Source organism: Giraffa tippelskirchi, chromosome 8 (genome assembly GCF_054371585.1).
Source record: "Giraffa tippelskirchi isolate mGirTip1 chromosome 8, T2T-mGirTip1v1.2.pri, whole genome shotgun sequence".
NCBI lineage: Eukaryota > Metazoa > Chordata > Mammalia > Artiodactyla > Giraffidae > Giraffa > Giraffa tippelskirchi.
This window is the reverse complement of record NC_137282.1, coordinates 99,940,761-99,968,007: the sequence shown is the minus strand read 5'-3', so window position 1 is coordinate 99,968,007 and position 27,247 is coordinate 99,940,761. Positions and strand designations below refer to the sequence as shown.

The window sequence follows — 27,247 nt, the reverse complement described above, 5'->3', positions numbered from 1 at the left end:
TAAGTTTGTTCTCTGTGAGTCTGTTTCTGTTTTGTAAATAAGTTCATTTGTATCATTTTTTTAAGATTTCAAATATAAGTGATAGCATGTTATTTCCCTTTCTCTGTCTTACTTCACTCAGTATGATAATCTCTAGGTTCATCCATGTTGCTGCAAATGACATTTTCATTCCTTTTAATGACTGAGTAGGTCCATTTATATATGTACCACAACTTCTTTTCCCATTCATCTATCGATGGACATTTAGGTTGCTTTCATGTCTTGGCTGTTGTAAACAGTGCTACAGTGAAACTTGGGGTTCATGTATCCTTTCAAACCATGTTTTTCTCTGGATATATGCCCAGAAGTGGGATAGCTGGATCCCACTCTAGCTCTGTTTTTGAGGTAGCTCTACTTTTCCTTCTTAAGGAACCTCCATACTTGTCTCCATAGTGGCTGTATCAATTTACATTCCCACCAACAGTGTAGGAGGGCTCCCTTTTCTCCAGGCCCTCTCCAATATTTATTGCTTGTAGATTTTTTTTGATAATGGCTATTCTGACTGGTGTGAGGTGATATCTCATTGTAGTTTTGATTTGCATTTCTTTAATAATTATTGATGTTGATTATCTTTTCATATGCCTCTTGGCCATCTGTATCCTTGGAGAAATGTCGAGACTTCTGCCCATTTTTTTGATTGGATTATTTGTTTTTTTGATATTCAGCCACACGAACTGTTTGTAAATTTTGGAGATTAATCCCTTTGGTCACATCGTTTACAAATATTTTCTCCCATCTGTGGGTTGTCTTTTCGTTTTCTTTATGGTTTCCTTAGCTGTGTGTGTGTGCTAAGTCGCTTCAGTCGTGTCCAACTGTTTGCTACTCTGTGGACCATAGCCTCAGGCTCCTCTGTCCATGAGATTCTCCAGGCAAGAATACCGGAGTGGGTTGCCATGCCCTCCTCCAGGGGATCTTCCCAACCCAGGGATCAAACCTGCATCTCTTATGTCTCCTGCATTGGCAGGTGAGTTCTTTACCACTAGTGCCACCTGGGAAGCCCCCATTCTTTTTTTAAATTTATTTTTAATTGAAGGATAATTGCTTTACAGAATTTTGTTTTCTGTCAAACATCAACATGAATCAGCCATAGGTGTACATATGTCCCCTCCCTTGCCCCCATTCTTTTGCTGTACAAAAGCTTTTGAGTTTAATCAGGTCCCATTAGTTTGTTTTTATTGCCATTACTCTAGGAGATGGCTTGAAAAAGATACTGTTGCAATTTATGTCAAAAAGAGTGTTCTGCCTATATTTTCCTCTAAGAGTTTTATAGTGTCCTTACTTATATTTAGGTCTTTAATTCATTTTCTTTTTTTTACCACAAATAAGATCTTTTATTTGTCACCATTAAGAGTCTGCATTTTAAACTGATTCTTGGACTGGTGGCTCATATCCATCTGCTCGTTCAACTTTAGCACCTGTTTCGTCCCCAGTAGCTTTTCCAGAACTACTACCTTCACCACGTAGCTCCATGAGTTTTCCCAATTCCAATTTTGGCTTCTTCAGCATTTTTACTTTTATAACGAAGACATCATGGAGCGGATAAATAGATTGGCAAGCCTTTTCTATGTCTTTTCCAATGCTATCTGGAATAAATTTATTGACCACCTCTTTCAAGTCATTTGTCTGCCCCTCTCGGGTCATGATTTCCATCATCTTCTTGTGGATCTGGCGCACCTGCTGGTGCTGGGCATAGGAGGTCTTCCGAATCTGATTGTTGCACTTTTTAGTAAAACCCACACAGAACAGACGAAGCAAGTAACCATCGGTGGTCTTGACATCAACATGAGCTTCAATCATGGTCTGCCATTTGTTGACCATGGAGAACATTTTGTCACAGGTAAGATCCATACCATGAAAATTAGGCAGTTTTTGCCCTGAACATCCTCAGTAATTAGCTTGAATTTTCTAAATGCTACTTCATCATTCTGCAGATCAGCAAGACTCACTTCAAAAACACAACCTTTGAGGCCATCAGACGTGATTTTCGTTCCTTGAGTTCTCATTACCAATGTTTTCCCAATATTCCTTATATTGAACATAGCTGGTGCTTTCACATCATACCAATCTTTTTTAGAAAATGGGTCAACCACTTTCTTCTTGGCTCCCTTTTTGCCTCCTTTCGTAAGGCACTTGTTCTTGCCGACCGCCATGATGCCGCTCAGAGAGCCAAAAGGCTCTTTAATTCATTTTGAGTTTATTTTTGTGCATGGTGTCAAAGAATGTTCTAATTTCATTTTTTTACATGTAGCTGTCCAATTTTCTCAGCACCATTTATTGAAGGGACTGTCATTTCTCCACTGCATGGCTTTTCCTTTTTTGTTGTAGATTAATTGACCATAGATGTTTAGTTTATTTCTAGGCTTTCTTTCCTGTCCTATTGATTTATTTCTGTTTTTGTGCCAGTTCTGTACTGTTTTGATGACAGTAGCTTTGTAGTATAAGCAGAAGTCAGGAAACCTGATTCCTCCAGTTACATTCTTTTTTCTCAAAATTGCTTTGGCTATTTGTGTTTCCATACAGATTTAAAATTTTTAGTTCTAGTTTTGTGGAAAATGACATTTTATAGAAATTGCACTGAATCTGTATATTGCCTTGGGTGGTATAGTAATTTTGTCAGTATTGATTCTTCTAATCCACAAACAAGATATATCTTTCTATTTTTTGTCATCTTCAATTTCTTTATCAGCATCTTACCATTTTCAGAGTACAGGTCTTTTGCCTCCTTAGATAGGTATTTTCTTCTTTTCGTTGCAGTGGTAACTGGGATTGTCTCTTTCTCTTTTTGATCTTTCATTGTTAGCTTATGGAAATGCAACAGATTTCTGTGTATTAATTTTGCATCCTGCAACTTTACCAAATTCATTGATGAGCACTAGTAGTTTTCTAGTAGCATCTTTAGGATTTTCTATGTATCATGTCATCTGCAAACTGACAGCTTTATTTCTTCCTAATTTGGATTTCTTTTATTTCTTCTCTGATTGCTGTTGCTAGGACTTCTAAAACTGTGTTGAAAAAAGGAGCAAGAGTGGACATCCTTGTCTTATACCTGATCTTAGAGGAAATGCTTTCAGTTTTTCACTGTTGAGTATGATGTTTGCTGTACGTTTGTCATATATGGCTTTTATTATGTTGAGATATGTTCCCTCTATGGGAACAGTCCACAGGGGTTGCAAAGAGTCGGACTCGACTGGGTGAGTGAACAACAACGTTTCCTCTGTGCCCACTTTCTGGAGTTTTTGTTTTTGTCATAAGTGGATGTTGAATTTTGTCAAAAGCTTTTTCTGCACCTACTGAGATGATATGGTTTTTATTCTTCAGTTTGTTGATATGGTGTACAACACTGATTTTCGAATATGGAAAAATCCTTGTATCACTGGGATAAATCCCACTTGATTATGGTATATGATCCTTTTAGTGCATTGTTGCATTCGGTTTGCTAGTATTTTGTTGAGGATTTTTGCATCTATATTCAGCAGTAATTTTCTGCTGTAATTTTCTTTTTTTGTGCTATCTTTGTAATTTTCTTTTTTTGTGATATATTTGTCTGGTTTTGGTATCGGCCTGTAATTTTCTTTTTTTGTGATATCTTTATCTGGTTTTGGTATTAGGTTGCTGGTGGCCTCATAGAATGATTTTGGGAGTGTTCCTTCCTCAGCACTGTTTTGGAATAGTTTCAGAAGGATAGGTCTTAACTCTTCTTTAAATGTCCGATAGAATTGTTTGTTGGGAGTTTTCAAATCAGTTTCAGTTTCAGTACTTGTGATTGGTCAGTTCATATTTTCTATTTCTAACTGGTTCGATCTTCAGAAACTGTATCTTTCTAAGAATTTGTCCATTTCTCTAGATTTTCCATTTTATTGGCATATAGTTGCTTGTAGTAGTCTCTTATGATCCTTTGTATTTCTGTGGTGTTCATTGTAACTTCTTTTTCATTTCTAGTTTTATTGATTTGAGCCTTTTCTTTTTCTTGATGAATCTGGCTGGCTAAGGGTTATTTTTTTTTGTTTATCTTTTCAAAGAACCAGCTTTTAGTTTCATTGATCTTTTCTGTTGTCTGTATTTCACTTATTTTTGTTTTAATCTTTATGACTTCTTCCCTTCTACTAACTTTGGGTGTTTTGTTCTTTCTCTTTTTGCTTGAAGCTTAAGGTTAGATTGTTTATTTGAGATTTTTCTTGTTTCCTGTGGTAAGATTGTATTGCTATACACTTATATCTTAGAGGGGCTTCCCAGGTGGCGCTAGTGGTAAAGAATCTGCCTGCCAATGCAGGAGATGTAAGAGATGCGGATTTGATCCTTGAATGGAGAAGATCCCCTAAAGGAAGAAAAGGCAATGCACTCCAGTATTCTTGCCTGGAAAGACAAGACTGCAGCCTGCCAAGTTCCTCTGTCCATAGGGTCGCACAGATTAGAACTGCTTTTGCTGTGTTCCATGGATTTTGGATTGTTGTGTTTTTGTTTTCATTTGTCTCTAGGTAATTTTTCAATTTCCTCTTTGATTTCTTCAGTGACTCATTGGTTTTTTAGTAGCATATTGTTTAGCCTCCATTTGTTTGTGTTTTTTACAGTTTTTTAATTTGTAGTGGATTTCTGATTTCATAACATTGTGGTCAGAAAAGATGCTTGATATAATTTCACTTTTCTTAAATTTACTAAGGCTTGCTTTGTGACCAGCATGTGGTCAACCCTGGAGAATGTTCTGTGTGCACATGAGAAGAATGTGTGTTCTGCTGCTTTTGGATGGAATGCTCTATAAATATCAATTAAATCATCTTGTCTAATGTGTCATTTAATGCCTGTGTTTCCTTATTGATTTTCTGTCTGGATTATCTGTCCATTGATCCAAGAATGGTGTTAAAGTCCTCCACTATTATTGTGTTACTGTCATTTCTCCTTTTTTGGCTGTTATATTTGCTTCATATATTAAGATGCTCCTATTGGAGCTGGGTACATATATATATTTACAATTGCTATATCATCTTCTTGGATTGATCCCTTGATCATTATGTAGTGTCTCTATTAAAGTTGATTTTGTCTGATATAAGTATTGGTACTCCAACTTTCTTTTGATTTTCATTTTCATAGAAAACCTTTTTCCGTACCCTCATTTTCAGTCTGTGTGTGCTCCTGCATCTGGAGTGGGTCTCTTATGAGCATCTTATATACAGGTCTTGTTTTTATATCCATTCAGCCAATCTGTGTCTTTTAGTTGGAGCATTTAATCCATTTATGCTTAAGGTAATTATGGGTATGTATGGTCTTATTGCCATTTTGTTAATTGTTTTGGTTTTTTTTTTTTTTGGTAATTGGATTTGTTTTTGTAGGTGTTTTTTCTTCCCTTCCTCTTTTGTCCTCTTGTGATTTGTTGACTAACTTGAGTGTTGTGTTTTGTTTGTGTGTCTATTGTAGATTTTCAGTTTGCAATTACTAGGAAGTTTTGATATAGCAGTCTGTATATAAACAAGATTGTTTTAAGTTGCTGGTCTTTTAGTTCTAAATGTGTTTCCAATATTCTGCATTAGTTTCTCTTCTCACAGTTGCTGGTTTTGATATCATATTTGTGTGTAGATGATTTCCAACCTTTACTCTATGTTTGCCTTTACCGGTGAGCTTTTTCATTTGTAATTTTCTTATTTCTGGTTGTGGTCTTTTCTGCCCAGGGAAATTCCTATAGCAAATATTGCAAAGCTGAATTCTCTTAGCTTTTGCTTGTCTGTAAAGCTTTTGATTTCTCCATGGAATCTGAATGAGAGCCTTGCTGGGTAGAGTATTCTTGGTTGTAGGATCTTTCCTTTCATCACTTTGCATACATTGTTCCAGTTCTTTCTGGCCTGCCGAGTTTCTGCTGAGATATCAGCTGATAACCTTGGGAATTCCATTATATATTATTTGCTGTTTTCCATTGTTGCTTTTCATATTTCTTCTTGGTGCTCATTTTGTCGATTTGACTCCCTGTGTCTCGGCGTGCCCCTCCTTGGGTTGGTTTACCTTGCGTGGCACTCGGCGTGTTTCCTTTCCCATGTTGGGAAATTTTCAGCTATTATCTCGTCAAATATTTTCTCAGGTCCTTTCTCTCTTCTGCTTCTGGGACCCCTATGATCCGAATGTTGTACATTTAATTGTTGTCCCAGAGGTCTCTTAGACTGTCCTCATTTCTTTTCAGTCTTTTTTTTTTTTCTTTTTTTCTATTCCATGGCAGTGATTTCTACCATTTTGTCTTTCAGCTCACTTATCTCTTCCTTCCATCAGTTATTCTGCTATTAATTCCTTCTTGTGTGTTTTCATTTCAGTTATTGTATTGTTCATCTTTGTTTATTCTCTATTTCTTTGTTAAACATTTCTTGTATCTTTTCAATCAGTATGTCCATTCTTTTTCTGAGCTCTTCGATCATCTTTACTGTCAGTACTTTGAGTTCTTTTTTTAGATTGCCTAGCTCCACTTCATTTAGTTGTTCTTCTGGGTTTTTATCTTGTTCCTTCATCTAGGACATATTTTCTGCTGTCTTATTTTGTCTAACATTCTGTGGTTATGGTTTCTATTCCACAAGCTGCAGAATTGTAGTTCTTCTTGCCTCTGCTATCTGTTGCCTAGTGGATGAGGCTGTCTGAGAGGCTTGTTCAGGCTTCCTGGTGGGAGGGGGTGGTTTTGCCTACTGGTGGGTGAGTCTTGTCCCTCTTGGGGGCAGAGCCATGTCAGAGGGTGTGTTTATCTGGAAGTTGTGTGTTCAAGAAGACTAAATAGCCTATCTGCTGATGAGTGTGGCTGTATTTCCACCTTTGTGGTTTGGCCCGAGGTGTGCCAGCATTGAAGCATGCGTGCAGTTGAGTGGGATGAAGTCTTGGTGAGAAAATGGTAGCCTCCAAGAAGGCTGAGACCAATGAGTACTCCCTAGAACTACTGCCACCAGTGTCCTTGTCTGTAGAGTGAGCTGCAGCTGCCCCCTGCCTCCACAGGAGACCTTCAGTTCTAGCAGGTAAGTCTGGCCCAGTTTCTTATGATGTCACGGCTTTTTTCCCCTGGGTCCTGATAAGCGTGAGACCCTGTGTGCACCCTCAAAGAGTAGAGTTTCTGTCTCCCCAGTCCTGTAAATTCTGACCATCAAACCCTACTGGCCTTCAGAGCCAGATTCTTAGAAATTCTTCTGTTGCCAGATCCCCAGACTGGGAAGCTTTACATGGACCTCACAGTTTTTACTCCTGTGGGGGCGCATCTGTGGTATAATATTTTTTTCAGTTTGTGGGTCACTTATCCAGGATGTATGGAATTTGATTTTATCATGTCCCTGCTACCGTCTTGTTGTGGCTTCTTCTTTGTCTTTCGATGTAGGGTATCTTTTTGGGTAGGTTCGAGCATTTTTTTGTTGATGTTTGTTCAGCAGTTAGTTGTGATTTTGGTGTTTCCATAAGAAGAGATGAGCTTATGTCCTTCCACTCTACCATTTTGTCTCCTCTCCCCATATGGAAAATTTGAACTTGTTGTAAGTGATATTGTACCACTATTCTCTGTAACCTAACAACACAGCTAACATCCTTTCAAATTTATTTTTTATTTTGAGTTCCGTCTCTTCTGGAGATAACTGTGATGGCTGAGGACATCAAATCTGTGGTTGAGCAGAGACACGTGGGTCACCATTGCATATGCTCTGTGTACTGTCTAAATGACAGGAGGCTTGTACTGCAGCCTGGACTTGCTATACAACTTCTTTGGTTTTTGACACCCCTGAAATTGGCAGGGTCAGTTGGAAGCTTGGTGGAAGCTGACTGAAAAAATTCTCATTTGAGCAACTGGCTTCTAGAAAATCAAATGGAAGGTGTTTAAAAATGTATGAAATCCAATTTGAATCAGTTATATTTGTGATGTCACTTGTCTATCCTAACCCCAGTTGCTCATTTTGATCTCATCTAGGAATTAAAGCTGGTTGTTTCTAGATTGATGGCAGAATCAGCCACCATCTAAAATATTATCTATAGAGAGTATGAGGTGGAGAAGGATGGTTAGAATGGAGAATTTATTATACTTATGTGTCAGCAATAATAGACTAATGTGTATAAATGGTAATATATTAACTGTCCCTGATTAGTCATTCTCAAGTGAATATGTTTCAGACACCCTGCATTGAAAACTGTATTTTTTAGATCTTTACATAATGAAGATGTATGATGTAGTTATGGAAGACCATAATTTGTTTATATGGATAACAGACTATCTAATGTAGCAATCCTGTTAGAATCTGGGAAAGCCTATCATATCTAAGTACATGCAAACTAGTTGTGTAGGTTGAATCCCAGAAGGACTGACTCATTCCTTAAACCTTTTTTTTTTTACTTTGATTGAAATAGGATACCTTTAGACAAAATACTTTAAAGTAGGTAATCAGTCTACTTTGTGTAGAAGCTAATTCTGTAGCAGTTTCAATGGAAATGGATTTCTTTTGAGGGTCATTCCTTTGCTTCTTGCATGAAATAATGCTAGCTTGATGCCAGAAATGTGACCCTGAGAACAGTCATCGATAGGTGGAATAGGATATTGAAGTGTTCTTAAAGAAAAAAATGAAGAAAAAGGAAGAAGACATTTTTTGAGGTTTAAGACTTCCTGTTATAATTAAGAAAATGATCTACTTTGGCTCAGCAGTCTGGCCTAACAACATAACTGAATAGTAATCTTCTTTTCCAAGCTGGCAGTTCCTGTATCAGCATCAGAGTTTGGCTGATTCTTGAGCAGGGTGAGTGAGACAGCACAGCAGCCTCTACTCGCGCTTCACGTGCTCCCTGGGAGCCACTGAGTTGTGTAGCTTGCGATAAGTTGGCATCCTGAGGAAGAAACCAGGCATAAAGGAAGCACGGACGAGCATGGGAGCAAGAAAGAGTTTTGGAAAATTGTCTGGCTTGTTATGATGTATAGTATTAAAAGCTGAGATCCTAGACTACGGGCCAAATGTGTCTCATAAATACATCTGGTTTAACCTGTGTGTTTTAAAAAGAAAATATAACTAATTGCAAAACTTTAAGAAATCGGAAATTTACATAAGAATTTATGATTTGGTTTCTTTAAAAAATTGGGAAATCTGACAGTTTTGGATCTTGAATTTTCAGTGGTATAAGCTGCTATAGCTGTGTAATGGGTGCCTCCACTAGAGGGAGCCAGTGTTTCAGGGACATGAATTCCAATTTACCAAGACTCCAGGGCTCGCTGTTGTTCTCAGATGGTGAAGTCAAGTTCACTTGACCCCTTTTCCTGCTCATTTATTCCATTTGTCTGCTCCTACAGGCAGGTGGGCTTGCGGCTCCTAATTTATGTGCTACTAGTCTGAAAGGCTGAACAGCCCTTTGCTGTTCCCTTTTTCCTAGAGGTGAAATTTAGAAAGTGCCATTGAAATTCACTGGACTGATTATCTAACTCCTGGTGGCTCAGTTGGAAAAGAGTCAGCCTGCAATGTGCGAGACCCAGGTTTGATCTCTGGGTTGGGAATATCCCCTGGAGAAGGAAATGGCAACCCACTTCAGTATTCTTGCCTGGAGAATTCCATGGACGGAGGAGCCTGGTGGACTACAGTCCATGGGATCGCAAAAAGTCTGACACTACAGAGTAACTAACTTTCACTTTCAGACTAGAAGTGATCATCTAGCTCAAAGGCTGAGATCTCCTCCTGTGTTTTTTAATCTAGAAATATCCATGAAGTTAGGTTTTCTGCTCTTTGATTCTTGTGTATAGTGACTTGTAGAGATCCTCTGGAGCTGTGTGCCATCTCTTTTTGTCCTCATGCTTCAGATTGTCTCAGGGTCCTTATCCCATGGTAATCCTAGGGAAAAGCTGTTCTTTTTTTCAGAGAGTGCCTATTTGGTGCACTTGACCAGAGAGAGGGGCTCTTGCCCACGTTAGTCCAGAGTTTTTGCTGGTGCTCTCTGCTCTCAGGTCCCAAGGCTTATGGCCCGAGCTTTTGAAGTTGCCAAGGTAAGCATACTGAATCACCTCCAAATGTAATGACTACGGTAATGTCAGGACTGCTGGAATAAAGTGAGTTAGGTAGTTCTTAAAGATAGAAATTTAGGCAATGCCTAAGCATTTGCTGGCTATAGCTAAGCACATACATTACTTGTAAGTATACTAGTAATCATCAGAATAATTGACAAAACTTGGCGAAAAATTAAGATCTTTTTTAGACTATTTAGCAGGATTAATTCCAACTGGATTAGAGAATTAAATTTTTAAAATGCAAATCTAAAATAGTTGATATTTATCTGATGTTGGGTTAGGTGAAAGACTTTCTAATCATAAAAGCTAAAGAACTCATAAAAGTGTTACAGCAGTTTGGGACACTTTTGTCAGAAAGGGCATCATCTTGTTTGTGTGTGACTCTGTATCAGCTTTTAAGCCAGTTCACAAAGGCAACTTGCTTGCTTTTCCTTAAAAGTCTCCGGAGAAATAGTCTCACTTACTATGTCTCTTTTTAGGCAGAGAGTTCTTTTCTTTATTTTTTTTAACTTTTTATTTTATATTGGAGTATAGCTGATTAACAATGTTGTGATAGTCTCAGGCTGACAGCAAAGGGACTCAATCATACATATACATGTATCCACTCTCCCCAAACTCCCCTTCCCATCCAGACTGCCACAACATTTGTAGGTAGGGAGTTCTTACCAATTGATGTGTAGTTTGAATTCTTGCAGCTTAGAATAAACCATTTCCTTTTTATAACTCTTCTCAGTGGAAATGAAACTGTGACTTAACTTTTATATTCCTTTGGATGTTCGAAAACTACAGTGAACCCTTCTCAAGTCTCTTGTATTCTCTGGCTGGACAGACATGGTCCACTGACTTTTTGGAAACTCCAGCCCTTCTCAAAAGTATTTAAATTTCACTTCCGTTTTGACCCTCCCATACGGAATAACTTACTGTATATGTTAATGGAATGATCAGGTCTACTTTGCAAAAATGAAAATTTGTGTTCCTAATATTTGAAAATAGAAATCTAATATCTTTGGACAGTGGGAAGGAGGGTGACAAAGATAGATGTCACTTAAAGCACCGGAGAATTCTGAACCTGTCACTTGGTCATTACGGCCAAAAGTGTCGCTTAACTACTAAAACATAGAACATTACAAATTCCCATTGATTTTGATTTTATTGCTTTCATAAGGAGCAGTTGGGTTTCTTTGAGATTTAATTATTTGTTCACTTATCCTTCCTTAGTTCAGCTAAATAACAGAATGTTTCTCTGATTGAAAAAGTCTCAGATGAGTTGCTTAAGTAATTTGGCGACTAGTTTATTTTTTCATTATTCTTATTTCACCAGTGGAAGCATCACGAAGCTCAGGTAACTTATTGGTTTGTTGACCTAGTTGTACCCACTCTGGTAAATTGTTCTTCCTTTCTAGGCCTGTTTTCTCATTGTGATAAATAGCAATGATGCCTATCATACTTATGGGTGTGAAAATATGGAACTTAAAGTGATGAGTAACACATTTTCTATTAGACATTTTTTGTTTGTTTCATTTTGAAAACTACAAAGTATTGGAACAATGCATAAGTTGAGACAGGATAATCATATGTTGCTATCTAGCCATGTCTTCTCTCAAATCATAGGAAGACTTTTTATGTAAAACTATTTGTGATAGAGCTTTAGAGTCTATAATTAGGATAAGCACTATTATATCATTCTGAAATGGAAGTAACAAGTTACCTCTGAGGCTCTAGAAGGCCCTTGTTATTTTCTCAAGAGAAGGAGGATTCAGTGATTCTGTGATGATGAGATTTTAGAAATAACAAAAGATGAAAAAAGTTACTCTTTTAGGGAACACATGTAAACCCATGGCTGATTCATGTCAATGTATGGCAAAAACTATTACAATATTGTAAAGTAATTAGCCCGCAACTAAAATAAATAAATTTATAAAAAAAAAAAAGAAAAAAAGAAAAAAGTTACTCTTTTAGTTTTTATTTAGCAAAATGAGATGAGTCCAAAGAATAAAATAGCTAAAACATTGAATTTCTAACCTTAAACAAAAATCAAGAAGCTCTTTAAAATCAGTGAGTACTTCAAGTACTTGTTGAAGATGTTTCAACTGTAGACTGTCATGGATATTTGAAAGTTAAATTCTCTTGCAGTCATTTTTTCCTGAATCTTGTAGTGTGCTTTTGTCAAGGGAGAAAAAAACAGACTAGGTAATGGTTAGCAATGAGAAAGAAGTTAGGAAATAGAAACAGACAGCTCAAATTAAACAGTTTTTGGAAATTTAAGTATTTCTACATGTATTTGAACTAAGGAAAGCAATACGGAGCACTCCAAGATTCAAAGGCAGAACTAAAAATGTTGACATTTGAACAGATTGAAAAATAATATCCTTGGGACAGGATGCCCAGAAGGACTTAAGTATTATAGAAATATCAAATCTTCTCTTTGATCACATCTATAGCACTTCATGGATCACCTACCCATGAGGATTTTCAGTTCTTATCTTCAACTCATACCTACCTCCTAAATTCAAGACTAGAATGTCTATTTGACTTCTGACTGTGTATTCCTGGATATTTGTTATATGAAGTCCTCAGTTCAAATTTAGTAGTTCATAGGCCATTGTTTCAGAAACTATCATGTTGGATGTGAATTCTATGTAGTAGAACAGCATTAATAAAAAAACCAAATAAACCCATAGAATAGTGTATAAAATGTCAGAGTACACTGTAGATAATAAGAGTAAGCATGTTTATAAACTTTTTTGTTTTAAATACCTATGTATTTGTATATATATTATTGTGATATAAGATATATTTCTTAATTTTAGTTGTAGTAAAACATTTTTGGAAAAAAATACTCTAAATTTCATCTCTACCTACCTACATAGTAAGGTGATTGTGGGGACTTAAGTGAGGGTCCCACAATCTTATGTGATTGTCCCCACAATGTGAAGTCTTCTCAGAAAGTATTGTTCAGATATTACTGGTATTAATAGATAACTGAAAAATGCTTGCCTTTTACACATGGTTCATCCTTTACGCATGATTTAAAAAAATCACATGATTTGTCCTTTACATTTAGATAAATGTACCTTTTACCTATGGCTCACATTTTATAGGGCTATATTCAGTTTTTCATCCCTAATCTTCAGGAAAAAACTACATTTTGTTTTTACTTTGTGGGAGGGGAATTGGCAGTCGTTTTTATTTTGAAACCAGCTTTCATTTTGAAATCTCAAGAAAATGGTTTTCTGGACCCTTGTAAAAGAGCTAGTTTCAAATTTAGCTTCATTGAGAAATTCTCTGTTCTTTTCATTCTCTAATCCTTGCCTCAAGTTGAAGAATGCCATTTTATTTGTCTATCTGTTTATTGAATATTTGTGCATATTCTTTGAGCCAACATTTCTGTTTCTATGAATTTATCCTTAGAAAGTAATTGGCTGGTATTTAGGGCATGCATGCCTAGACTGTTTGGACTCAAATTCTTCTCTATTATTGAATAGCTGTGTGATTTGGGCAAATGATATAATCTTTTAAGCCTCATTTTCCTTTATATGTAAATAAAAATTATAATAGTATCTACCTCATAGAGATTATTGTAAAGATTAAATGAGATACTATTGGAGCTTAGAACACTATTAGATTCATAATAAGATGCTTAATAAATGTTAACTATTTTCATAATCTTTATAAATTAGGTTTATCATTATGAATGTTGTTCTTCATTTTAATTTAAATTAAAATTTTTTTTAATTGGAATATAATTACAGTGTTGTGTTAGTTTCTGCTGAACAACAGTGTGACTCAGTTGTATGTATCCATATATCCCCTCCCTCTTGAACTTCCCCCCCAACCCCGCACCCCCCCCAGGTCATCATGGAGCACCTAGCTAAGCTCCCTTTACTTGTTTAGCACAGAAGCTTCCCATTGGCTGTTCTATACACGGTAGTGTATACATGTCAGTGCTACTCCCTTAACTCATTCTACCTTCTCCTTTCCCTGCTGTGTTCACAAGTCCATTCTCTGTTCCTGTTTTCATCTCTTGTGTCCACGAGTCCATTCTCTATTCTGTTTGCATCTCTATTCCTACCCTAGGTTAATAGGTATATAGAGTATGGTATTAAGTAGAGAGTGAAATCTTTTAATTGATAATTAATAATTGCTGACCATTCACTTTTAATACCAAATTAAAACCAAGTTGGACTTATTGAGACAAAGTTGTTAATGATATATTTAAGGGATTCGCAGGTTTGAATCTTAGCTTATGAGAAAAGTCTGAAGGTCTTAACTATTTTGGGCTTTAGTTTTCTTGTTTGCAAAATGGAGCAATGTTTCCTACTTTACAGGATAGTCAAAATGATTAAATGTGAACAGATAAAATTGCTTAATAGTAATTGGGGCCTAGAAGATATTCAGTAATGTTTAGTCTTCCAAGATAGGGGAGCAGAATTTTCAAAATCTCATTTGATTGTTAAACAAACAAAATAGTGGTATAGCTGATCTCCCAAGTCTTTTCAGTCACTTAATATACTAAATTTAGCACCTATAGTATTCTAGGCATCAGAGCAGAAAATAAAAGTTATATACCTGCTAGACAAACTGTGGAAAATTCTTCAAGAGATGGGACTACCAGACCACCTTACCTGCCTTCTGAGAAACCTATATGAAGGTCAGGAAACAACAGTTAGAATTGGACATGGAACAACAGACTGGTTCAAAATTGGGAAAGGAGTATGTCAAGGCTGTATATTGTCACCTTGCTTATTTAACTTATATGCAGAGTACATCATGTGAAATGCCGGGCTGGGTGAAGCACAAGCCTGAATCAAGATTGCAGTGAGAAATATCAATAACCTCAGATATGCAGATGACACCACCCTTAGGGCAGAAAGCGAAGAAGAACTAAAGAGCCTCTAGATGAAAGTGAAAGAGAAGACAAATAGATGGGGAAACAGTGAAAGACTATTTTCTTAGGCTCCAAAATCACTGCAGATGGAGACTGCAGCCATGAAATTTTAAAAGACACTTGCTTGCTCCTTGGAAGAAAAGCTATGACCAACCTAGACAACATATTAAAAAGCAGAGACATTACTTTGCCCACAAAGGTCCGTCTAGTTAAACCTATGGTTTTTCCAATAGTCATGTATGGATGTGAGAGTCAGATCATAAAGAAAGCTGAGTGCTGAAGAATTGATGCTTTTGAAATGTAGTGTTGGAGAAGACTCTTGAGAGTCCTTTGGACTGCAAGGAGATCAAACCCATTAATCCTAAAGGAAATCAGTCCTGAATATTCATTGGAAGGACTGATGCTGAAACTCCAATACTTTGGCCACTTGATGTGAAGAACTGACTCATTTGAAAAGACCCTGATGCTGGGAAGGATTGAAGGCAGTAGGAGAAGTGGACAACAGAGTACACGATAGTTGGATGACATCACTGACTCAATGGACATGAGTTTGAACAAGCTCTAGGAGTTGGTGAAGGACAGAATCCTGGCGTGCTGCTGTCCATGGGGTCGTGAAGAGTTGGACATGACTGAGTGACTGAACTGAACTGATACTTGACAGAATCAAGCCTTGAAGTGTATAAAGTCTTCCTGAATTATGTATTTAAGTTTAATAAACATCCAGGTATTCTTTTGTACATTGTGAATAAAAACAGTATTGTTCAGAATTTTGGACACACTTTTATAGTATTGTTTTTTTTGTTTTGTTTTGTTTTTTTATTTTTTTTTATTTTATTTATTTTTTTTTTATAAATTTATTTATTTTAGTTGGGGGCCAATCACTTCACAACATTGCAATAGTTTTTGCCATACATTGACATGAATCAGCCATGGGTTTACATGTGTTCCCCCTCCTGGACCCCCCACCCACCTCCCTCCCCATCCCATCCTTCTGGATCATCCCATTGCCCCGGCCCTGAGCCCTTGTCTCATGCATCGAACATGGAATGGTGTTCTGTTTCACATATGATAATATACATGTTTCAATGCTATTCTCCCAGAACGTCCCACCCTCACCTTCTCCCTCAGAGTCCATAAAATTGTTCCATGCATCTGTGTCTCTTATTCTGTCTCGCATATAGGGTTATCGTTACCATCTTTCAAATTCCATATATATGCATTAGTATACTGTATTGTTGTTTTTCTTTCTGGCTTACTTCACTCTGTATAATGGGCTCCAGTTTCATCCATCTCAGTAGAACCGATTCAAATGTATTTTTTTTAATGGCTGAGTAATATTCCATTGTGTATATGTACCACAGCTTCCTTATCCATTCGTCTGCTGATGGACATCTAGGTTGCTTCCATGTCCTGGCTATTGTAAACAGTGCTGCGATGAACATTGGGGTACCCGCGTCTCTTTCAATTCTGGTTTCCTCGGTGTATATGCCCAGCAGTGGGATTGCTGGGTCATATGGCAGTTCTATTCCCAGTTTTTTAAGGAATCTCCACACTGTTCTCCATAGTGGCTGTACTAGTTTGCATTCCCACCAACAGTGTAAGAGGGTTCCCTTTTCTCCACACCCTCTCCAGCATTTATTGCTTGTAGACTTTTGGATAGCAGCCATTCTGACTGGTGTGAAATGATACCTCATTGTGGTTTTGATTTGCATTTCTCTAATAATGAGTGATGTTGAGCATCTTGTCATGTGTTTGTTAGCCATCTGTATGTCTTCTTTGGAGAAATGTCTGTTTAGTTCTTTGGCCCATTTTTTGATTGGGTCGTTTATTTTTCGGGAATTCAGCTGCAGAAGTTGCTTGTATATTTTTGATATTAATTGTTTGTCTGTTGCTTCATTTGCTATTATTTTCTCCCATTCTGAAGGCTGTCTTTTCACCTTGTTTATAGTTTCCTTTGTTGTGCAAAAGCTTTTAATTTTAATTAGGTCCCATTTGTTTATTTTTGCTTTTATTTCCAATATTCTAGGAGGTGGGTCATGGAGGATCCTGCTGTGATTTATGTCGGAGAGTGTTTTGCCTATGTTTTCCTCTAGGAGTTTTATTGTTTCTGGTCTTACATTTAGATCTTTAATCCATTTTGAGTTTATTTTTGTGTACGGTGTTAGGAAATGTTCTAGTTTCATTCTTTTACAAGTGGTTGACCAGTTTTCCCAGCACCACTTGTTAAAGAGATTGTCTTTTCTCCATTGAATATTCTTGCCTCCTTTGTCGAAGATAAGGTGTCCATAGGTGCGTGGGTTTATCTCTGGGCTTTCTATTTTGTTCCATTGATCTATATTTCTATCTTTGTGCCAGTACCATACTGTCTTGATGACTGTAGCTTTGTAGTAGAGCCTGAAGTCAGGCAGGTTGATTCCTCCAGTTCCATTCTTCTTCCTCAAGATTGCTTTGGCTATTCGAGGTTTCTTATATTTCCATACAAATTGTGAGATGATTTGTTCTAGTTCTGTGAAAAATACCATTGGTAGCTTGATAGGGATTGCATTGAATCTATAGATTGCTTTGGGTAGTATACTCATTTTCACTATATTAATTCTTCCAATCCATGAACACGGTATATTTCTCCATCTGTTTGTGTCCTCTTTAATTTCTTTTTTTTTTTTTTTCTTTTTTTTTTTTTTTTATAAATTTATTTATTTTACTTGGGGGCTAATTACTTTACAATATTGTAATAGTTTTTGCCATACATTGACAAGAATCAGCCATGGGTTTACATGTGTTCCCCTTCCCGAACCCCCCACCCACCCCCCTCCCCCTCCCATCCCTCTGGATCATCCCACTGCCCCGGCCCCGAGCCCTTGTCACATGCATCGAACATGGAATGGTGCTCTGTTTCACATATGACAATACACATGTCTCAATGCCATTCTCCCAGAACGTCCCACCCTCACCTTCTCCCTCAGAGTCCATAAAATTGTTCCATGCATCTGTGTCTCTCATTCTGTCCCGCATATAGGGTTATCGTTACCATCTTTCAGATTCCATATATATGCATTAGTATACTGTATTGTTGTTTTTCTTTCTGGCTTACTTCACTCTGTATAATGGGCTCCAGTTTCATCCATCTCAGTAGAACCGGTTCAAATGTATTTTTTTTAATGGCTGAGTAATATTCCATTGTGTATATGTACCACAGCTTCCTTATCCATTCATCTGCTGATGGACATCTAGGTTGCTTCCATGTCCTGGCTATTGTAAACAGTGCTGCGATGAACATTGGGGTACACGCGTCTCTTTCAATTCTGGTTTCCTCGGTGTATATGCCCAGCAGTGGGATTGCTGGGTCATATGGCAGTTCTATTCCCAGTTTTTTAAGGAATCTCCACACTGTTCTCCATAGTGGCTCTACTAGTTTGCATTCCCACCAACAGTGTAAGAGGGTTCCCTTTTCTCCACACCCTCTCCAGCATTTATTGCTTGTAGACTTTTGGATAGCAGCCATTCTGACTGGTGTGAAATGATACCTCATTGTGGTTTTGATTTGCATTTCTCTAATAATGAGTGATGTTGAGCATCTTTTCATGTGTTTGTTAGCCATCTGTATGTCTTCTTTGGAGAAATGTCTGTTTAGTTCTTTGGCCCATTTTTTGATTGGGTCATTTATTTTTCGGGAATTCAGCTGCAGAAGTTGCTTGTATATTTTTGAGATTAATTGTTTGTCTGTTGCTTCATTTGCTATTATTTTCTCCCATTCTGAAGGCTGTCTTTTCACCTTGTTTATAGTTTCCTTTGTTGTGCAAAAGCTTTTAATTTTAATTAGGTCCCATTTGTTTATTTTTGCTTTTATTTCCAATATTCTGGGAGGTGGGTCATGGAGGATCCTGCTGTGATTTATGTCGGAGAGTGTTTTGCCTATGTTTTCCTCTAGGAGTTTTATTGTTTCTGGTCTTACGTTTAGATCTTTAATCCATTTTGAGTTTATTTTTGTGTACGGTGTTAGGAAGTGTTCTAGTTTCATTCTTTTACAAGTGGTTGACCAGTTTTCCCAGCACCACTTGTTAAAGAGGTTGTCTTTTCTCCATTGTATATTCTTGCCTCCTTTGTCGAAGATAAGGTGTCCATATGTGCGTGGGTTTATCTCTGGGCTTTCTATTTTGTTCCATTGATCTATATTTCTATCTTTGTGCCAGTACCATACTGTCTTGATGACTGTGGCTTTGTAGTAGAGTCTGAAGTCAGGCAGGTTGATTCCTCCAGTTCCATTCTTCTTCCTCAAGATTGCTTTGGCTATTCGAGGTTTCTTATATTTCCATACAAATTGTGAGATGATTTGTTCTAGTTCTGTGAAAAATACCATTGGTAGCTTGATAGGGATTGCATTGAATCTGTAGATTGCTTTGGGTAGAATACTCATTTTCACTATATTAATTCTTCCAATCCATGAACACGGTATATTTCTCCATCTGTTTGTGTCCTCTTTGATTTCTTTCATCAGTGTTTTATAGTTTTCTATATATAAGTCTTTTGTTTCTTTAGGTAGATATATTCCTAAGTATTTTATTCTTTTTGATGCAATGGTGAATGGTATTGTTTCCTTAATTTCTCTTTCTGTTTTCTCATTATTGGAGTATAGGAATGCAAGGGATTTCTGTGTGTTAATTTTATATCCTGCAACTTTACTATATTCATTGATCAACTCTAGTAATTTTCTAGTAGAGTCTTTAGGGTTTTCTATGTAGAGAATCATGTCGTCTGCAAACAGTGAGAGTTTTACTTCTTCTTTTCCTATCTGGATTCCTTTTATTTCTTTTTCAGCTCTGATTGCTGTGGCCAAAACTTCCAAAACTATGTTGAATAGTAGTGGTGAAAGTGGGCATCCTTGCCTTGTTCCTGACTTTAGGGGAAATGCTTTCGATTTTTCACCATTGAGGATAATGTTTGCTGTGGGTTTGTCATATATAGCTTTTATTATGTTGAGATATGTTCCTTCTATTCCTGCTTTCTGGAGGGTTTTAATCATAAATGGATGCTGAATTTTGTCAAAGGCTTTTTCTGCATCTATTGAGATAACCATATGGTTTTTTTCTTTCAATTTGTTAATGTGGTGTATTACATTGATTGATTTGCGGATGTTAAAAAAACCTTGCATTCCTGGGATAAAGCCCACTTGGTCATGATGTATGATCTTTTTAATATGATGTTGGATTCTGTTTGCTAGAATTTTATTAAGGATTTTTGCATCTATGTTCATCAGTGATATTGGCCTGTAGTTTTCCTTTTTTGTGACATCTTTGTCTGGTTTTGGAATTAGGGTGATGGTGGCCTCATAGAATGAGTTTGGAAGTTTACCATCTTCTGAAATTTTCTGGAAGAGTTTGAGTAGGATAGGTGTTAGCTCTTCTCTAAATTTTTGGTAGAATTCCGCTGTGAAGCCGTCTGGTCCTGGGCTTTTGTTTGCTGGAAGATTTCTGATTACAGTTTCAATTTCCGTGCTTGTGATGGGTCTGTTAAGATCTTCTATTTCTGCATGGTTCAGTTTTGGAAAGTTATACTTTTCTAAGAATTTGTCCATTTCTTCCAAGTTGTCCATTTTATTGGCATATAGCTGTTGGTAGTAGTCTCTTATGATCCTTTGTATTTCTGTGGAGTCTGTTGTGATCTCTCCATTTTCATTTCTAATTTTGTTGATCTGATTCTTCTCCCTTTGTTTCTTGATGAGTCTGGCTAATGGCTTATCAATTTTGTTTATCTTCTCGAAAAACCAGCTTTTAGTTTTGTTGATTTTTGCTATGGTCTCTTTTGTTTCTTTTGCATTTATTTCTGCCCTAATTTTTAAGATTTCTTTCCTTCTACTGACCCTGGGGTTTTTCATTTCTTCCTTCTCTAGTTGCTTTAGGTGTAGAGTTAGTTGATTTATTTGATTTTTTTCTTGTTTCTTGAGGTACGCCTGTATTGCTATGAACCTTCCCCTTAGTATTGCTTTTACCGTGTCCCATAGGTTTTGGGTTGTTGTGTTTTCATTTTCATTCATTTCCATGCATAATTTTATTTCTTTTTTGATTTCTTCTGTGATTTGTTGGTTATTCAGAAGCGTGTTGTTTAGCCTCCATATGTTGGAACTTTTAATAGTTTTTTTCCTGTAATTGAGGTCTAATCTTACTGCATTGTGGTCAGAGAAGATGGCTGGGATGATTTCAATTTTTTTGAATTTACCAAGGCTAGATTTATGGCCCAGGATGTGATCTATCCTGGAGAAAGTTCCATGTGCACTTGAGAAAAAGGTAAAATTGATTGTTTTGGGGTGGAAACTCCTGTAAATATCAATTAAATCTAATTTGTCTATTGTATCATTTAAAGTTTGTGTTTCCTTGTTAATTTTCTGTTTAGTTGATCTATCCATATGCGTGAGTGGAGTATTAAAGTCTCCCACTATTACTGTGTTATTGTTAATTTCCCCTTTCATACTTGTTAGTATTTGCCTTATATATTGTGGTGCTCCTATGTTGGGTGCATATATATTTATGATTGTTACGTCTTCTTCTTGAATTGATCCTTTGATCTTTATGTAGTGTCCTTCTTTGTCCCTTTTCACATCCTTTATTTTAAAGTCTAGTTTATCTGAAATGAGTATTGCGACTCCTGCTTTCTTTTGGTCTCCGTTTGCATGGAATATGTTTTTCCATCCTTTCACTTTCAGCCTGTGTGTGTCTCTAGTTTTGAGGTGGGTCTCTTGTAGACAGCATATATAGGGGTCTTGTTTTTGTATCCATTCAGCAACCCTTTGTCTTTTGGTTGGGGCATTCAACCCATTTACATTTAAGGTAATTATTGATAAGTATGATCCCGTTGCCATTTACTTTGTTGTTTTGAGTTCGTGTTGAAACATCCTTTCTGTGTTTCCTGTTTAGAGAAGATCCTTTAGCATTTGCTGGAGAGCTGGTTTGGTGGTGCTGAATTCCCTCAGCTCTTGCTTGTCTGTAAAGCTTTTGAATTCTCCTTCATATCTGAATGAAATCCTTGCTGGGTACAGTAATCTGGGTTGTAGATTATTCTCTTTCATTACTTTAAGTATGTCCTGCCATTCCCTTCTAGCCTGAAGGGTTTCTATTGAAAGATCAGCTGTTATCCTTATGGGGATCCCCTTGTGTGTTATTTGTTGTTTTTCCCTTGCTGCTTTTAATATTTGTTCTTTGTGTTTGATCTTTGTTAATTTGATTAATATGTGTCTTGGGGTGTTTCGCCTTGGGTTTATCCTGTTTGGAACTCTCTGGGTTTCTTGGACTTCTGTGACTATTTCTTTCCTCAGTTTAGGGAAATTCTCAACTATTATCTCCTCGAGTATTTTTTCATGGCCTTTCCTTTTATCTTCTTCTTCTGGGACTCCTATGATTCGAATGTTGGGGCGTTTCATATTGTCCCAGAGGTCCCGGAGGTTTTCCTCATTTCTTTTGATTCTTTTTTCTTTTTTCCTCTCTGCTTCGTTTATTTCCATCATTCTATCTTCTACCTCACTTATCCTATCTTCTGCCTCCGTTATTCTACTGTTGGTTCCCTCCAGAGTGTCTTTTATCTCCTTTATTTCATTATTCATTCTATATTGATTCCTTTTTATTTCTTCTAAGTCCTTGATAAACATTTCTTGCATCTTCTCAATCTTTGTCTCCAGGCTATTTATCTGTAACTCCATTTTGCTTTCAAGATTTTGGATCATTTTTATTATCCTTATTCTAAATTCTTTTTCAGATAGATTCCCTATCTCCTCCTCTTTTGTTTGGCTTTGTGGGCATTTCTCATTGTCCTTTACTTGCTGAGTATTTCTCTTGTCTTTTCATCTTGTTTAGATTGCTGTGTTAGGCGTGGCCCTTCTGTATTCTGGTAGTATGAAGTTCCTCTTTGTTGTGGAGGTTCCTCACTGCGGTTGGGGTTGGACAGGTGGCTTGTCAAGGCTTCCTGGTTGGGGGAGCTTGTGTCGGTGTTCTGGTGGGTGGAGCTGGATTTCTGCTCTCTAGAGTGTAATGGAGTGACCAGTATTAATTTTTGAGATGTCTATGGATTTGGTGTGCCTCTGGGCAGCCTGTATATTGATGCTCAGGTCTATGTTCCTGCGTTGCTGGAGAATTTGCGTGGTATGTCTTGCTCTGGAACTTATTGTCTCTTGGGTGGAGCTTGGTTTCAGTGAATTTATGGAGGCTATTGGATGGTCTCTTATTAATTAATGTTTCCCCTGGCTTTCAGTCTTATTCTTGCAGTAGCCTCAAGACTTCTCCTTCCATACAGCCTCAATAATAAAACTTTTAGGTTAATGGTGAAAAGATTCTCCACAGTGAGGGATACCCAGAAAGGTTCACTGAGTTACATGGAGAGATGAGGTGGGGGGGGTGGGTTGAGGTGACCAGGAGGGGAAGAGGGGAATTCAAATGTGAAGAGAGCAATCTAGCCAGTAAGCACTTCCCTCTGTGCTTTCCACAGTTTGGAACCCTCAGAGTGATTCACAGAGATACATAGAGAGGGGGGAGGAAGGTAACAGAGGTGAGCATGAGTAGAAAGGGAGGAATTAAGAGGGGAGAGAGAAATCTGGGCAGTATCCTGTTCCTGAAGTGTTCTCCGGTACCCAGAACACCCTCAGAGATTCACAGAATTGGGTTGAGAAGAGAAGGAGGAGGGTGGGAGATAGAGGTTCCCTGAGGGAGAAGAAAGAGCATCAATAGGTGGAGAGAGTGATCAGGCCAGTGATCACACTCCTGAGTAAAAGTGGGTCCTAAAGATTGGGTTCTTAAATGTACAAAGTTGATATCAAATATGTAAAACAAAGATTAAAAATCTAGAGTAGAGGTTAGACTCTTATAAAACTTACAATCTAAAAAAAAAAAGAAAAAAGGAAACAGTGTAAAAAGAAAAAAAAAACAGTAAAACAGTAAAAAAAGAAACAGTAAAAAAATGTAGAACAGGAAAAAAACATTAAAAAAAGAAAACACAAAAGGTATAAGATATATATATGTAGTTTGCTTCAAAAATAGGGGTTTTTTTTTTTTTTGCAAGTTAATAGTGGGTTATGAAAATGAAAGTTAAAGGTGTAATAGAGGACTTGAAGAAAAAGGGAAGAAGAGAAAAAAAAAGAAATTTTTTTTTTTAATTAAAAAAAAAAAAATTAAAAAAAAAAATAGTAAAAAATATATATATCCCGGACTTTCTCTGGAGCTGTTGTGAGCAGTGTGGGATCTGCTCAGTTTTAGATAGATCCTTATTCCTGCTTATACTTTTCAAGATCTATAGGTCCTTTTCAATGCAGTCGGTATTAACTACAGGGATCTTAATCTGTTGGCCTGTCCCTTCCAAAGCGCTTCCCTCTGTTTATTTGGCTTCTGTTTGGAGATCTCTTCAGTATCTAATTTCCGCCCTGCAACAAAGCGGTGGAGGTGATCTCTTTAGGTTCGCTTGTTCAATCGTGCTGTGGGGAGGAAGGAACACTGCAATTCTGGCGTGCGTGTGGTAAGCTCGCAGTGTCTCGGCCGCACTGGGTTCGCCCCCGCTCACGGCGTGTGTGCTTTCCCCGTCTACCCTGCTCAGGCTTCAGGTTACTCGGCCGGGGAGCGGGCCCTGAGCTGCGTGCACTTCCCAGGTCTAAGCCGCTCAGGTTCAGGCTCCCGGTTACTCCACAAAGGCGCAGACTCGGTTTCGCCCGCGGCTTGTGCCGTTCCCGGTCGGAGCTGCCCAGGCGGCCAGGAGTTTGGCGAGGGCGCTCTTCCCTGTTGGGGCGGTGCGGCTTATCACCTCCCTGGTCCCCGCCTCGGTTTACGGGCGCGCCCGGCTCCGGTGTGCTTTGTGTCGGTTCTGGGGAGCTGGTCTCTGGCTGCGACCCTCCCGGCGGCTGTCGACCCTCCGGGATCTCAGGCAGTCTTTGCTTAGAAACTGGGAGCCTGTTTGCAGTTTGGTAGGGGGTGCCCTCTCTGGAGCCGAGTTTGCCCCTTTCCGGCTCTGGCGGGCCCCGCCTGCCCGCTGTGTCCGGCGGGGGATGGGGCGGTCCGCAGCCGGCTAGCTCTCCTCTGGTATCGCTCAGTCCTTTGTTCTGTGAGCGGGCCGGCAGTGCCTTAGAGTTGGGCTTTTCGCGGGATAGTTCTTTCTCTCTCGCTGTCCCACAGTTTAGGTTACTATCTCACGTTAGCTCCCTCAGATTGCCCTCGGGGCACTCGGGCCCGGTCCTTACCCTAGGCAATGCCGCCCGCTCCTCTCCGTTCAGCCCCCACTTGCTGGTGGCAGATGATGCGAGCGTCTGGGGTTCTTTGCTGGGAGTTGCTTTAGGCACGTAATCTGTGGATTTTATTTATTTTTTCCTCCCAGTTACGTTGCCCTCCGAGATAAAAAATCCTCCCCCACACCCGCCGGTGAGAGGGTTTCCTGGTGCTTGGAAATTCCTCCTCTTTTACGACTCCCTCCCCGGGACGGGTCTCCCTCCCTAACTCTTTTGTCTCTCTTTTTATCTTTTATAATTTCTCCTACCTCTTTTGAAGATAATGCGCAGTTTTTGTGGAAGCCTGAAGTCCTCAGCCAGCCTTCAGAAGTAGTTTTGTGAAGTTTGGTCAGCGTTTAGATGTTCTTTCGATACATTTGTGGAGGAGAGAGTGGTCTCCCCGTCCTATTCCTCCGCCATCTTATCCCCGCCCCCCTATAGTATTGTTTTTGTAACCTTCACAATACCCCTGTGAAATTGGTATTAGTATTATTGCCATTTCCAGATGAGGAAAATCTCAGTGGACCAAAGAAGAAGTTGAGTAGTTTTTCCAAAGTCATTTGGTTCTATATCATTTACCATGCTCCTTGCATCTCTACTTTCCTAATGTTGAGTATATAAATGACATGACTTTTTTTTTGAATAATTTTTTAAATGCTAATAATGTTTTGAATAATATTTTGAATAATTTCTGCAACTGGTTCAAGCTCCAGCCTCTCCACTTAAAAACTGTGTGACTTGGACTTAGTTCAATATGACTGATATCCTAATAAGAAGAGATTAATTTTGGACACAGACTGAGGCATGACATGGAGGTCAGAACAAGAAATCAGCCATCTGTAAGCCACAGAGAGAGGCCTCAGGAGAAACCAAACCTACTGAAACCTTGATCATAGTTTCTAGCCCCCAAAACTGTGAGAGAAAAAGTTCTGTTGTTTAAGCCACCCAGTCTGTGATATATTGTTATGGCAGCATTAGCAAACTAATATAAAGCAATTATATAGAGAAAAAGCTCCAAAACTCTGCATGGGAATCTCCTTGAATCTGTTGCTGAATACACACTAAGCTGTGCATCTCTAGGGTGATAGTCCTCAAAACAGGGCAAATCATAACTACACTTAACACCCACGAGGATGGCTATATAAAAAAGATGCTTAACAAGTATTAATGAGAATGTAGAGAGATTGGAACTGTCATATATTACAGGTGGGAATATAAAATGGCAGAGCCATTTTGTAAAACAGTTCTGCAGCTCCTTAAAAAGATAATCATAGAGTTACCATGGATTCAGCAGTTTCACCCTTAGGCATATACCCAAGGCAATTGAAAGTATATGTCACTACTACTTGTACATGAATGTTCATGGCAGCATTACTCAGAATAGTAAAAAAAAAAAAAGTCCATCAAATTATAAATGCAAAAAAAGAAGTATATTTATACAATGGCATAGTGTTGAGCCATCAAAAGGAATGAAGTACTGTTACATGCTACAATGTGGGTGGATCTTGAAGGCATTATTCTCAATGAAAAAAGCCAGACCCAAAAAATCACATATTGTATGATTCCATTTATATGAAATATTCAGAACAGGCAAATCTATAGAGACAGAGATTAGTGACTTCCAGGGACTGAGGGGAGAAGAAAATGAGGAGTGACTGCTAATAGGTATGGAGATTTCTTTTTGCAGTGACAAAAACATTCTAGAATTAAGATGGTGGTAAAGGGCATGATTTAGTGGATATACCAAAACCCATTGAATTGTATATGTGTTTTGTTTTGTTTTTTAAAGATAATCTCATAAAAAAAGAACAAAGAAGAAAGAACCAAATTGGACTTCAGGAGTTAAAAAGACTGGGGGTAGAGGGAATTAAACTGAACACAGCCCCATGACATATAGGATAATATCAAGTAGTCTAATTACAGGACTTCCCTGGTGTCTTAGACAGTAAAAAATCTGCCTGCAATCCATGAGACCTAGTAGACTTGAGTTTGATCCTTGGGTCAGGAGGATTCCCTGGAGGAGGGCATGGCAATCCACTCCAGTATTCTTGCCTGGAGAATCCCATGGACAGAGGAGCTTGGTGGACTACAGTCATAGGGTTGCACAGAGTTGGACATG

At 38.1% G+C, this 27,247-nt stretch overlaps 1 protein-coding gene and 1 pseudogene across 1 annotated transcript in view; one reads left to right on the top strand and one right to left on the bottom strand.

The window, feature by feature from the left end:
• Positions 1–27,247, top strand: part of DEPDC1B (DEP domain containing 1B) — a 106,215-nt gene that overhangs the window by 56,517 nt on the left and 22,451 nt on the right. The gene's annotated exons all lie outside the window — the stretch shown is intronic.
• Positions 1,341–2,197, bottom strand: LOC145519080 (small ribosomal subunit protein eS1 pseudogene; annotated as a pseudogene).